Here is a 15,289-nt window from a genome sequence, read left to right on the forward strand (position 1 = left end):
AATTTGGAAGGGGCCACATTTGCAAAAAATAACCGTCTGGTTGCATTAGCAAATGGAAGAAGGAAGTTGGCCATTTTGTTTTTGAAGTTTGTAAAACTTTTGATTAAAATAGGCGGGTTGTTTGATTTTCAAGTTTGTAGGTCATCTTTAAACCTTTGAAACCCAGTTTGTTTTAATATGAAAGTGAAAAGAAAAAATGTTCATTATTGTTTATTTTATTGGCACGAACTACGCAAGGTCTGATTCATGTGGGGTCATGATACGTAGGCAATCTCCATAAGATTCGACCACAACAAGAAATGAAAAAGAGAATGAAAAAGAAGGAAAAAGCGAAAGAATTTTTTTTTTTTTTTTTTGAAAAAAAAAGAAAGAAAAACATCGAAAAAAGGAAAAGAAAAACAAAGGTAAATAAATAAATAAATATATATATATATAGGTATATTGATAATAATAAGGACCGACTGAGTCCATTCTAACATATTTGATTTTGAATTGTGAAGAAAATTGAGGTGGTTGGTTTGTGCCTCAAAGAAAAATGACAACTAACGTCGAAGCTGTTACAAGTGCTCCAGAGACTCAGAGTGGGAAGGTTCCTCGTCATGAGTCACAATTTGTGACACAACAAGAGCAGTACCACTCTCCTGAGTACCACTCGTACTCGTTTGATCTTGCTGCAAAAACTGAGAAGCCTGCCCGAAAGATGGTACAGGAAGAAATGACCCGAAGAGTGAAAAGCTTAGAACAATGGTTGGAAAACATGCAAGGGTTGGCAGGCCAAAAGAGTGTTGCCTTCAAAGATCTATGTATGTTCCCCGATGTCCACTTGCCGCCCGGTTTCAAGACTCCAAAATTTGAAAAGTACGATGGACATGGAGATCCCATAGCCCACCTGAAAAGGTATTGCAATCAACTGAGAGGGGCAGGAAGAAATGAAAAATTATTGATGGCTTATTTTGTGGAAAGCCTTACGGGAGTAGCCTCCGAATGGTTTATGGATCAAGACACGTCTCGCTGGTATGTCTGGGATGACATGGCACAGGCCTTTGTCAGACAGTTCCAATACAACATCGACATTCCCCCAGACCGCATGTCCCTTTCAAACCTGCAGAAGAAACCAAGTGAAAGTTTCAGGGAATATGCCATAAAATGGAGAGAGCAAGCAGCTCGAGTTAAGCCACCCATGGATGACCACGAGCTAATTACTGTCTTCCTTCAAGCGCAAGAGCCAGATTACTTTCAAAACATGGTGTCCGCAGTTGGCAAAACCTTCTCGGAAGCAATCAAGATTGGAGAAATGGTAGAGAATGGTCTTGAGACAGGCAAAATTATAAGACAAGCTGTTCTTAAGGCCGCAACTCAGGCTGTCCGGGTTGAGTCAGATAATCTTAGCGGCACAAATGAGGAGATTGAAGAAATCATGATGACATCAGGGCCTAGAAGAGGTCCCAGGAGTACATCTCGAAGGTATGAGCAGCCTCCTCAGATTTTCTATGGCTCCCCTGAGCAGTATTATCCACCTCAGGACGCTCAATACTCTGTCGCTCCACCTCAATATGTTGCCCAGCCACCAAAGCACCCCAGGAGGCGAGCACGAGCATCACAAAATCTCCAGAAGTCTCCACAAAATTTTCGGGCGCCCTATAACCCACAGCCAAGCCAGTGGTATAAAGGTGAACAAAGGCTGAAAGATAATTTTACACCAATAGGAGAGTCCTATGAAAGCTTATTTGAGAAATTAAAGAATCATGACATGATTGCACCTATTCCTCCAAATCGTGTGGACCCACGTGCAAGAAGTTTTGACCCTTCTAAAAGGTGTGAATACCATTCCAATGTCCAGGGGCACAATGTTGAAAGCTGTCGGGATTTGAAAAGAGAAATAGAAAGAATGATCCAAGAAGGGCGGATTGTGATTAATAACAGTGACATGGAGCACTCGAACCTCCTTGAGAACTTGCCTGCGGAGGTTGATGAGGTTGAAGCTGGTAATATTGATGCAAGGCTCAGTGGCTAAAATGCCAATTTCGATAAAGTGGGAGGACGTTTTGTTCCTTGGTCAGCAAGAGAGAAGCTTGTGGTGGCTTATTTTGTTGTCATTTCTGTTGTCCGGATTATTAAGGTTGTAATTTGGATTTTGTCCTGTGTCAAACCTTCTTATCTTTCCATTTTGTCATAGCAATTTGTTTAAATTTTGTCCAGTTTGTGTTAGGATTTTATTCTGGTTGTTTTGTTTGTTTTTTTATTCAAACCATTTCGCCGGTAGTCTAATGCAAAATCCGGTCTTTGATTATTCCCAGTCATCTTTTGTTTAGTCGTGTTATCATTTCGTTCAATGCCGATTCTAGGGACATGACATGCGCACACACTTTGGGCCTAGTCTTTAAAGTTAATCATAAAACCCTAGAAAGGCGACCAGACCATTTAAAAAAAATAAGGACGGTTTGAGATTATTCAGAGCTCGAGTCATGTGAAACTGGGGCAAGTAAAATATGAAGAAAAACCGTTAAAACCAAGATTCGCCAAATTGGCATGAAGGGTGTTCATGATAATGAGAGTATCGCCCAGCGGTGTTTAGAAGTGACAAATGAACAAACAGATGTTGAATATAGTTATCAAGTCTAGCACCATCGGAAAAGACTATAAATCTATTGTTTAATTGTGTTGTTTGCACTTGGCATGTCTTGAAGACTGGAATGACAAAGGCATTTTGTTCTGCTACCTAAACACTTTATCCTTCGTTACCCCTTTTGAGCCTTATTTATTTTCTTTCATACCCCTCGTTCGGAATTAGTAGCAACAAATAAAATACACGAGCATGGCAGGTAAGAGAAAAGAGAGAAAAGAAAACAACAAAATGGAAAAGGAAGAATAAAAGAAAAAAATGAAAGAAAAAAAAAACGACAAAAGAAAATGAGAAAAGAAAAAGAGAAAAGAAAAATGATAACAAAAAGCAAAAAAAAAAAGGAAAGTCAAATGAAAAGAGGAATTGGGAACTACGTTTGACCTGATTCCTCAAAGAGGATACGTAGGCGCTTCACGGCTCGGTCATAGTTTTGAAAAATGAAAAAAAAACAATCAAAATATCCCCAAGCAAGAAACTGGGGCAAAAGTTGCGTTTGTTGTAAATAAATCTAATTCCGAAGGTTGTAATTAATAACCCGAAATCGATTCATTTTTGAGCCTTTAATACCCTTTCTTTCTAGCCCTATCCAAAACCCACATTACGGTCCAAAGAAAGACCTTCTGACCAGTCTTCAAAAGATGCCAAGTCAGACAAATAAGATTCTTACCGGCGAACATAACATTCTGTTTCCACAACAGAAAGGACTCTAATCTCCAACAAAAAGAGTCATGCCGGCAACACTCCAAATTCCCAGCTGGAAAGTGATACAAATGAGAGAGTCTTATTGGTGAAAACCTTCACAGACACCATAAGGCGATAAAAGCTGAGAGAAAACCAAAATGAGAGAGGCTTGATAGTGAAAACCCTTCGGGCGCTACAAGTCGAATAAGAGTGAGAATCAGATGGGGAATCGCCAATTGAAGATCTTGAAAGAGGATTGACGGTAAATGATAGGCCCCATATGCATGTCATGGCCATTAGAGTCGGCATCTGCATTTGATAGGGTTTTTATTTATAGTTTCTTTTGTTAAAAGAGTCATGTTTTTTCCTTTGTCTTTTTATTCTGTTCCCTTTTATCTTTTTCCTTTCATAGAAAAATCTCCAATAGAGTCTGTCTGGTCAGAACAAGTATGAAGTGACTTCGAATAGGCCATCAGCTTTCCAAAAATGAGATCTGACTAGTACATCCAAGGGGTATAGTCAGCAGGGAACAAACGCGAGGCCAGTGTCAATACAGATATCCCCAGCAAAAGGGAATTGACAGAAGGATTGACAAGCGTTATAAACCTCAAGGCCAAGGCCCATGGACAAAGCAAGGAAAGCAGTGAGCATGATTTGGCGAAATCCGTACTAGACTAAAAGGTCGGGGAAATGCCAGTTTCCGAGTTATGCCGCAAAAGAAGAGGGATATCCCCATCAGAAAGGGATTGTACCCAGCAAATAAAATCGTCCCCAACAAGTTGTGCAACGCAAAGCAAGGAAGGAAAAGAGGAAAAGCCATCCCGTTGGGAGTATCACAACCAACCACCATGTTTTAAACTAACAATTTTGTTTGATTTGAAACAGGTAAGGGAAATGACATTGAGGCAGAAACGCATGCCACAAGGGATATTATCAAACTGGGGCAGAAAATTTTCCTTCCATTTAGAAAATTTTCTGGAAGTTAGGTACCCCCAGCTGATAACATTTTACCCCCCAATAGGTAAGTAAATCAAGGGAGGTAGTCTTTGAAGGAAGAAGCTATGCAAAAACAAAACAAAAAAGGAAAAAAAAGAATAATAATAAAAATGGGGAAGGTAGAAAAGGAAAATTCATCCCAACCCCCAGCAAGTATTCGAGGTAAGACATTTTCAAGTCTTAAAAATATTTTGGGTTAATCCGCCCTCAAATAGGATCTGTCGGGTTCATCCGCCCTCAAATAGGATATGTTGGGTTCATCCGCCCTCAAATAGGATCTGCTGGGTTAATCCGCCCTCAAATAGGATCTGTCGGGTTCATCCGCCCTCAAATAGGATATGTCGGGTTCATCCGCCCTCAAATAGGATATGTTGGGTTCATCTGCCCTCAAATAGGATCTGTTGGGTTAATCCGCCCTCAAATAGGATCTGTCGGGTTCATCCGCCCTCAAATAGGATATGTCGGGTTCATCCGCCCTCAAATAGGATCTGTTGGGTCCATCCGCCCTCAAATAGGATCTGTCGGGTTCATCCGCCCTCAAATAGGATATGTCGGGTTCATCCGCCCTCAAATAGGATCTGTTGGGTTCATCCGCCCTCAAATAGGATATGTTGGTTTCAGTCTTTTTATTTCAAGTTTTAAAACCAGGCGCCCACCTGTATAACGAGAGGAATACTTTTATGTCTTAGTTTAAACAGGCGCCCACCAGTATAATGCGGGAATACATTTTTGTCTTTTCATTTTTTTGTTCTGGGTCACCCACCAGTATAATGCGGGAATACATTTTCTGTCTTTTCGTTTCTGTTCAAGGTCACCCACCAGTATAATGCGGGCATATCATTTTTCATATCTTTACAACCAGGCGCCCACCTGTATAACGAGAGGAATACTTTTATGTCTTAGTTTAAACAGGCGCCCACCTGAATAACGAGAGGAATACTTTTATCTGTGCATTTCATATTTTAGGCGCCCACCTATATAACAAGGGAATACATTTTGTGTCTTTACCCATAGGAGATGCATTTCCTCCTAAGTTTTAGTTTACCCATAGGAGATGCATTTCCTCCTAGGTTTGTTTAGTTTCACCCATAGGAGATGCATTTCCTCCTAAGTTTGAGTTTTACCCATAGGAGACGCATTTCCTCCTAAGTTTAAGTGTTACCCATAGGAGACGCATTTCCTCCTAAGTTTAAGTTTTACCCATAGGAGACGCATTTCCTCCTAAGTTTAAGTTTTACCCCCTAGGAGACGTATTTCCTCCTAAGTTCATTTTAGTTTCACCCGTAGGAGATGCATTTCCTCCTAAGTGGTTGTTAAAGAAAAAAAAAACAACAACAACAAAAAACAAAAAATGACCTAGTCTGATGAACCTTCTCCTAGGATCAAAATCTTAGTCTGACGAATTTTTCTCCTAAGATAGAGACCTAGTCTGATGAACCTTCTCCTAGGATCAAAATCTTAGTCTGATGAATCTTTCTCCTAAGATAACAAACAAAAAATGACCTAGTCTGATGAATTTTCTCCTAGGATCAAAATCTTAGTCCGATGAATTTTTCTCCTAAGATAGAGACCTAGTCTGACGAACCTTCTCCTAGGATCAAAATCTTAGTCTGATGAATCTTTCTCCTAAGATAACCAAAAACAAAAATGACCTAGTCTGACGAACCTTCTCCTAGGATCAAAATCTTAGTCCGACGAATTTTTCTCCTAAGATAGAGACCTAGTCTGACGAACCTTCTCCTAGGATCAAAATCTTAGTCTGATGAATCTTTCTCCTAAGATAACCAAAAATCAAAATCTTAGTCCGATGAATCTTTCTCCTAAGATGCTAAAAAAAAACATTTTTGAAAAAAAAAAGAAGAAAAAAAAAAGAAAGAAAAAAGAGTCATTTTCCTAAATCCAGGCGCCCACCTGTATAACGAGAGGCATACATTTCAATCTTTTATTTTTAAGTGTCGAAGTTGGGAGCCCGCCCAGATAATAGAGGCATACTTTCAGTCTTTACTTTTCAGGTGTAGAAATTGGGAGCCCGCCCAGATAACAGAGGAATACGTTTCAGTCATTGAAGTTAGGCGCCCACCTGTATAACAAGGGAATACATCCTAATCTAGTGTTTAGTTCACTCTCAGCACTGCATCAGTAGTATCAGTGGGCTACGATTTTGCTAACGACTCACAAACCTTCCCAGTACAAACTGGGTTAGGAAATTTTGTTTGTTTTGTTTGTTTTGATTGTCAGGGGCATGCCTGTAGAGCAGATGATTGTTATATGTCAAGGATTGAAGAAGTTAGGGGTCCGCCTGTAGAACAGCGGGATCGTTCAAAGTCAAGCCATAACCCATTGGAAGGCATAAGGCTACAACAAAAATCCCCAGCACTCAATCCAAGATAGAAGCAACAAGAAGCTCGCCCCAAGAATGCGAGCCAACAGTCTGAGAGGGTCAACAAAAGCTAGTCACAAAAACAAAAAGAAAAAAAAAAGAAAAAGGAAAAAGAGAAAAATGAATGAATCCGAAGCACGGATGAGGAGAACAAATGTGATCTGCTCAAGAACTAGCGCCTACAACTAGCAAGTATCAAGGTTCAAATCCAAAGTCTGTATGAAGCACCATTCAAGACTCAAGACCAAGTTTCAGAAGACTTAAGAGATAGGAATCCTTGTAACTAGTAGCTGATAGGTTTAGTCTTTTTCAGTTTTCATTTTTGTTGTAATGACAGGACCGCGGACCGGAACCTCAACGGAACGGAACCTCGATCGGCTCTTCACCTCGGTACACTCTACCATCTCTCTCATTCCCGAACTACACGTGGCCTGATTCCTGTATAACCAAGGATATGTAGGCAGCTCAGATACCAGGGCTCGGTCACATTCCCTCCCTTTCCATAAGTGTAGTCCGTCCAAGTAATGGTCGGGTCAAAAACACGTCTAGTCGTTCTTTGTCGGAAAACTCTTCGTGTTTCCAGTCAAAGAGGGCAGCTGTAAGCACGTGATTTTTGACCCTCCCCGAGAATTTTCACATTTTTAGCGTGAATATGTGAAATTGGGTCTAGTATAGCTATTTTAACTATTTTACCTTATTTTGTTGCAAAAAGAAAAAATCACAAAATATATATATAAATTTTAGTTTATGTATTTCTCATAAACTTAAAAAATACAAAAAAAATTGTACTTTATTTTGGTAGTTTTTCGAAAATTACAAAAATATAATTCTATTAATGTTTTGTAGTCATTTTAATTTTGGAAAAATACAAAAAAAAAAAATATTACTTTATATTTTGTCTTTATTAAAAACGAAAATTACAAAAAAAAAATAGTTTTATTAATATTCTATAGTCATTTTAACTTTGAAAAATACAAAAATATTACCTCATATTTTATCTTAATATTTAAAAACGAAAATTATAAAAAATAGTTTTATCAATATTTTGTAGCTATTTTAAAACCTTGAAAAATATTTATAAAGATATAGTTTTGTTTAAATACTAGTCTTATTTTTGGTAGTTATTTTGCTTACATAGGACTAGTTAAGCAACGTGTTCCTATTTCTCGGGTCCGGGCAAAAGAATAATATTCGGGTTCAAACTACCCGGTTTTAGGCCTAATTTTCGGACTTAGCCCATAATAAACCGTGTCCAGGACACGTGGGGAACCCCACCACGCGTGGGGGACATATGCCTCGAACCCCACCACGCGTGGGGCTCATTTTCATGGGCATTCCAATACAAAACACGGACGAAAGCCAACAGAAAAGGGGATTTTTTTCGGATTTGAAAAGGAGGAACTACTGTTCATCGTCTTCTTCTTCAACAAGAAGAAGAAGAAGCCCTAGCAGCTCCCTCCGTGAATAACCACACAGCCTTCCGTTCATCTCCCTGTCACCACCAAACAGACCCCAAACCATCGACAACCTCCCAGCTGCCCAAACGACCACTGTTCCTCCGTCTTCTTCAAAAAACCCGTCCAAAAACCCTACTGCGTCGTCAACTGAACCGGTCACACCCCCACGTCCACTGCTATCACGCAGCAGCTGTTGCTTCCTCGCCGGAACAGCTGCAGCATCAACGACCCTACTGACCACGACCAACGGCAGCTCCGCCATCGTCAACCTCCCGCACCAGTCCGTCGACCACCAAACTGCTCAAACGACCATAACCATCGCTGAAACCACCCTTTCCGACTTCTTCAAGTCAAACGACCCCCACATCCGCTGCTATCATTGCAGCAGCTGCTGTTCTTCCTCGCCGGAACAGCTGCACCACCAAGTCACCTTCCACCGCGACCAGACGACCATCGTCCAAACGACCACTCAGTCCCATCACCTCCACCCATAACCACCATAACCAGTCCGTCACCTTCTCCATCACCCCCCCCAGCGAAACCACCTCCTCCCTCGTCGTCTCGCAACCAGTCCGTCGACCACTGCCCGGCGACCAAGCAACCAGCAAAAACCCACCTCCATTAACGCCGGCACCCTCACGTCCAAAACCTTCAACCAACCCACCTGCTTGTCGACAGTTGTGGGGTCCAAACTCTCCGTCGAGGTCATCCGGTACGTCGAGGCGCTGTCCGAGGTTCCGTCGTTGTTCTTCGTTCAGAAAGGTCCGGCTTAAGTTCCGTCGGAATCGTGTTTGTCGTCCTGAGTTTGCCGAGGTTCAAAGGTTAGTAAACTTCAAGCATTAGATAAGGAAATGTTACGTTAAACATTCGAAGATGCAATATATAAATTGATGCGATAATGTTCTGCTTATGTTTTCACCATATGCGTTTTGTTCATTTTTGGTGTTACATATTTTTGTTTATGTGATATCATTTAATTAAGTAGGGTTAATTGTTCCATGACACAGTTTAACGTTAATTTGTTCGTCTTTTCTCTTGCTTAGTTCATTCGGACAAAACTAGCATTACTTGTTGTTATTACTTCCAAAACACTCATTTTGCTAGATTCCTTTTATTAAAATTGTAACGAGTTATGAGATTTCAGTTGTAAATAGGCTATAAGGTTTAGTACTGTTAAAGGCATAAAAATGGCATCCCTTAAAAAATATAAAAATAAAAATAAATAATAATAATAAAAAATTAATAAGTAAAATGAGACGAGCCTCGCCAAATAAAAGGGACAAATTGCGGGGCCCTCTAAGTGTATATATTAAATACTTAGATTCCGGGACGGGCCGTTAGCAAATTTCACGGCCCTACCCAAAATAATAATGCGCTAGTTGCTCTAGGCGCGCCTTTAATAATTTAATTTTCCTAAACTCGGGTGCACATTTATGTGACCCAAATCTAAATCTCAACGGAATCGAAATGTGTCTCTAATCACGGGTACATTGACTGTGACGTGGTCTGAGATGCATTTCCATGACGTTGCAAATTCTAATAAAAAATAAAAATGAGATGAGCCTCGACAAATAAAAAATACAAAGTTGCGGGGCCCTCTAAATGTATATATATTAAAACACTTAGAATTCGGGACAGGCCGGTTAGCGAATTTTACGGCCTTACCCAAAATGACAATACGCTAGTTGCGTTAGGCACGCCTTCAATAATTCAATTTCCTTAAACTCGGGTGCGCATTGATGTGACCCAAGTCCAAATCCCAACGGAGTCAAAGTATGTCGACGACCACGGGTACATTGATTGTAACGTGGTTCGAGATACATTTTCACAACGTTGCAAATTCTTGATAAAAACAGTTAAATGATAAAAGCGGTGAAAAGTTAAATTTTGCACATAAGTTCACACTTGTATAAAATCAGATAAATAAGCCGAATATAACAATTGAGCGACCGTGTTAGAACCACGGAACTCGGGAATGCCTAACACCTTCTCCCGGGTTAACAGAATTCCTTATCCGGATTTCTGGTACGCAGACTGTAATATAGAGTCATTCTTTTCCTCGATTCGGGATTAAAATTGGTGACTTGGGACACCCTAAATCTCCCAAGTGGCGACTCTGAAATAATTAAACCAATCCCGTTTCGATTGTCCTTTAATTGGAAAAAACTCCCCCTGCGCCCCCCGGGCGCGGAAAAAGGAGGTGTGACAATGGATACTGAAATTGCTAGGCTCAAGGCTCGGTTGATTGAAGTGGAAGCTGAGAGGGATGGTCTCAGAATTTAGCTTGCAAAAGAAAAGGAGAAGAATGATGGAATTCTTCAGAACATGCTGAATCTTCTCCAAACTCAACCCTTCAGTTCCTCCAAGCCTTAGGACTCCTAGTTTCTGTCTCCTGAACTAGTTCTAGTACCCCCCCCCCCCCCAGTGACCCAGATTAGGGATTTTTCTGTTTTTTTGCTCATGTTTTGGATGTTTTTCTTTCTTTTTGTGGATTGTTAGTGGCAACATATCTCTCTCAATGACAACTGCTATTTTCTCTTGTTCAATAATTATTCTGCCCTTGATAGTTTAAATATGTTTGTTTGATTATTGATGATTACACCATGATTGCACTTGCAGTTGCCCTAGTGGCCATGGGTACTTATTAAAATCTAGAATTCACACTGTGTATGCAACTTTTTGATGATGCCAAAAGGGCGAAGAGATATTGTGCTTTACATATTATTGTGAAATAAGTGATATTTATAACCTAATTAACCTAGTCCTTGATGAAAAGAAAATTTTCTAAGTTTAGTGTTGATGGTTAAGTTGAGTTCTTACAGGTTTTTTGATCAGTAAAAAGCACAGAGTTTGTCATCATCAAAAAGGGGGAATTTGTTGGCCCAAGAACAGGTAAATTTTTGAAGAATGACAAATGAACTCAGTCATGGACTAGGTCCATCTTGTGAAGCACTATCATGATCAACCTACTCATGTGAGATGCACGTGAAGGAGATAAGTCCTACTGATCAAGCAGCAATATCTCCTGATCTGATCGAAAAGGTTGCATATTGGATAAGGGGAGAAAGTCTCCTTATATGAAGAGAACACAATCCGAATATAGAGAGTGTTAGAGTTTGATATCTTCAAGGACTCAACTATGATAGAAGATCAGAAATTGAGTCCCAATAAAACTCTGATTTCTAACCTATTAAATGACAGTGATTGTTCTCTTTTACAGGTATTGCAAAAACGCAGAAGTTAAACTAAATTGAAAGCAAAAGATCAAAGCAATTTTGCAAGCAATTTATGTGAGATTTGAGTGTGCACTCCTGAAGCTACTTGAATAAGATAGAAGAACTAGTTCCATTGTGTTTTTTCTAATTCTAGTTCAATTGTAGTAGGTGGTTTAAAGTTGTACCTTTCAGCTTTCATAGAAGCAATTGTATTAGGTACTTTGAGTGTTCAAGTTATAAGATAACTTGAAGTTGTTGCAACAGTTGAGGCTGTGTGCCACAACGAGATTAGAGTTAATCCTTAGGTTTACAAAGTGTTTTTGTAAATGCTGTTTTGGCTCAGTGATTTTAGTGGAAGTTTGGGAAAATCCTACTGAGTAGTAGGTCGTGGTTTTTTCATCTTTGAGTCAGGTGTTTTCCATGTAAAAATCTCTGTGTTCTTTATTTTATGTACTTTTTATTTCGCAAACAGTAATAGTTAGAACACCTAGAAGAACCAGGTTCTTCTAGAGCGAAAATTGGGTACCACACAAATCACCCCCCTCTTATGTGGTATTGACGTTTAGAATATCAAAAATGTATGTAATTTTCCTTCTTTGTTGGTGACAAATGAATGCTGATGCGAGTCTCCCTGACAGTCTCAACGTCTTCCAAGTTTACTGCTTCTGTTTCGTCCAGATTGGACTTAGGCTTATTCTCAAAGTTTCAACTTCCCTGACAACTTCCTCGGGTATCTCATCTTCTTCATCTGAATCACTATTCTCATGTTGCGTTGCCTCGTTACATGTCACAGTCACCGGTTCATTAGGAAAAGTAATAATAACGTTGTAGAAAGAAAAAGTGTAGAAAATAGTAATGAATAATAAAGAGCAAATGCATTTGATTAAAATTAAACAACATCCAGACAAGGGCAGCTCGGTGAATCGAGCACTTATTTTGAAACAAGCAAGCCTTTAAATCATAAGTACTGAAAATTTTAAATGCCTATAATGGCTATAGAAATAAAATCTGCCAAGCTACCCAAGGACTCGGCAGGCTCGGGATGGTCTGGCGGTCCAGTTCCTAAGAACAACTCCCTTCTCCACGGTCTGAATGGTGAGGCCTTACTCCTCCTCCTCAATTATTGCATTGTAGTCCATGTCCTCATCCTCCAAGAATAAGTTCTTCAAACCGCCTAATGCCTCTTCTTCTGCAGTTCCCCATATTGTGTTAGCTTGGTGAAAGGTCTGATCCAGATGTGGCACCGGTTGCTCGAGAGGGTAATAAGGTCTGCACCATGGAGGCGACCAATCATTATACTCTTGCCATGTGTACTGATACCCGAGCCCAAAAGTAGTACCATAACCCTTCAGCCGTATCGGTCTAGCGATACCCTGGAGATTTTTTCCAAGCCCTTTGCCGGGTTCATACCCAGACTATGCCAGTATGCTCTCTATTTTACTGCTCTGCCATTTATCTTTCTCGACAACATTGACACATTAAATGTGATGATAGTTTTCCCCTCCTAGCCTTCTTCTATGTCCAATGACCGGGATGGTTTGACTAGTGTAAATGGGGTTCTCCCATCTCCGTGAATGATCACCTCCTGACGATTCCATTCGAATTTCACGGCTTGATGTAGTTTGGATGTTATAGTCCTAGCAGCATGGATCCACGGTTGGCCCAACAGAAGATTGTATGAGGTCGGTATGTCGATCACCTAAAATTCGACGTCGAACCAAGTTGGCCCCGTCTGCAAGAAAAGGTTAATTTCCTCGATCGTGGCCCTAAGAGACCCATCAAAAGCTTTCACGTTCATGCTTCCTGCCCGTATTTCATGAAAACCTTTGTCCAACTTTTTCAGAGTGTCCAATGGACAAATGTTGAGGCTTGATCCTCCATCAACCAAGACCCTAGCAATGAACTTGTCTTCAAATTGCACTGTGATATGCAATGCTCGATTGTGATTTAAACCCTCAGGCAGTAGCTCATCTTCGTGGAAGATAATCTTATAACTTTCCAGTACCTGCCCTACCATATTGGTCATCTTTCCGCCGGTGATGTTGTTGGGTACATAAACTTCACTCAACACCTTCATTAAAGCATTCTTATGCGCCTCTGAATTTTGTAACAGTGACAAGATAAATATCTGAGCTGGGGTTTTGTTCAAATGGTCAATGACAAAATACTCTTTTGCTTGTATTTTCCTCAAAAAGTCATCTGGCCCTATTTCAATGACAGGCTGCTTGGTAGTGGCATCCTTACTTGGTCCTCCCAAGTGTTCAGGTGTATAGACTCTTCCGGTCCTGGTCATTCCCTGTACAGCATCAGATTCTTCTACATTTGCCTTCCCTTTTCGCCGAGCTTCCACAACGTAATCCCAAGGTATTGCTTTTGAGTGGAAAGGAGGTATGGTTTATATTGTCACTGTAAAAGGTGTGACCACTTCTACTTCAAATGGAGCAGGGTTGTTCGTAGGTGGAGCCATCTCTACCTCAAATGGAACTGATGCAGCTACCTCAATCTCGATCGGTGATGGAGTCTGTACTACAATAGGAGTAAGTGTGACCAAGGGTTTAAAGTCATCGCCCTCCCGAATAAGCCCAATCGGGCCCTCAGGGTCCCATTCTTTGTTCGTTTCTATCACATGTACCCAACCGCCTCTATGATCAGGGAGAGGGTTGTTGCGGACATTGGGTGTGGATTCCTTTTCCTGTATGATCTTGTTGTCAATTAGTGTATGGATCTTATATTTCAATGTTTGGCACTCATCAGTGGTGTGCCCCTTCATACCGGAATAGTACGCACAAGTTTTGTTTGGGTTGACCTATTGGGATGATTTATCTAATGCCACAGGAGGAATGAGGGTGATATAACCAGCGACTTTCAACCTTTCATACAGTCGGTCGATGGGTTCAGCAATGGCGGTGTATTGTCTGGGTGGCTTGCGGTCAAAGTTTGATCGTGGTCTTGGGAAATTTTGGCGAGTTGGAGGTGATTGGAAATGGGATGGTTGGGAGTTATAGGTGCGATGGACAGTGGTCGATTGGGAATATCAAGGAGATGAGGGTTGATATGTAGGTAGTGGTGCTTGATATGTGGAGGTGTTTGATATGTGGGTGGAGGTGTTTGATATGTAAGTGGAGATTTTGGGCCTTGGGCTACCATTACTGCCCCAACGTCTCTCTTCTTTGATATGCTGCCTGATTGTAATGCCTTGTTTGTAGCATGTAATGCCTCAAAATTCATTACCATCCCGCTTTTGATGTCTTCCTCAATTCTTTCCCCAAGCTTGATAATATCAGAGAATTTATGGTTTTCAATAACCATCAATCTTTCATAATACTACGGGTCTTGTGCTCTGACAAAGAACTTATTCATCTGTTTCTCATCCAAAGATGGCCTGACCTTGGCCGCTTCTGACCTCCAACGAGTAGCATACTCGCGGAAGGTTTCGGTGAGTTTCTTCTTAAGATTCTGGATATAGAAGACATCTGGTGCATTCTCTGTATTGAACCTGAACCGATCCATGAAATTTGACGCCATGCCCACTAATTGGACCATTTCTTGGGATCTTGGCTGATGTACCAGGACAAATCATCTCTAGTAAGACTCCTCATAAAGAGCTTTATTCGGATCTTTTCATTCTTTCCCGACCCCGATAAGCTTGTCACAATAGGTCCTCAGATGAACCCTGGGATCGCCTGTACCATCAAATATTTCGAACTTCGAAGGTTTGTATCCCTCTGGCAATTCTACATCTGGTTGTATGCATAGGTCTTCATAGTTCAGACCTTCTATTCCCTTGCCGCCCTTGACACCCTGAACCTGACTTGTCAGCTTCTTGAGTTCTTCAGCCATGTTTTTAATGAGCAGGTCCTTCTCGGCGGATTCTGGTGTATATGAGATTGGTTGGGTAGAGTGAGGTATGGTTTCCATGTATATGGGGTTGTTTTGG

The sequence above is a fragment of the Nicotiana tabacum genome, chromosome 1 (assembly GCF_000715075.1).
Source record: "Nicotiana tabacum cultivar K326 chromosome 1, ASM71507v2, whole genome shotgun sequence".
NCBI lineage: Eukaryota > Viridiplantae > Streptophyta > Magnoliopsida > Solanales > Solanaceae > Nicotiana > Nicotiana tabacum.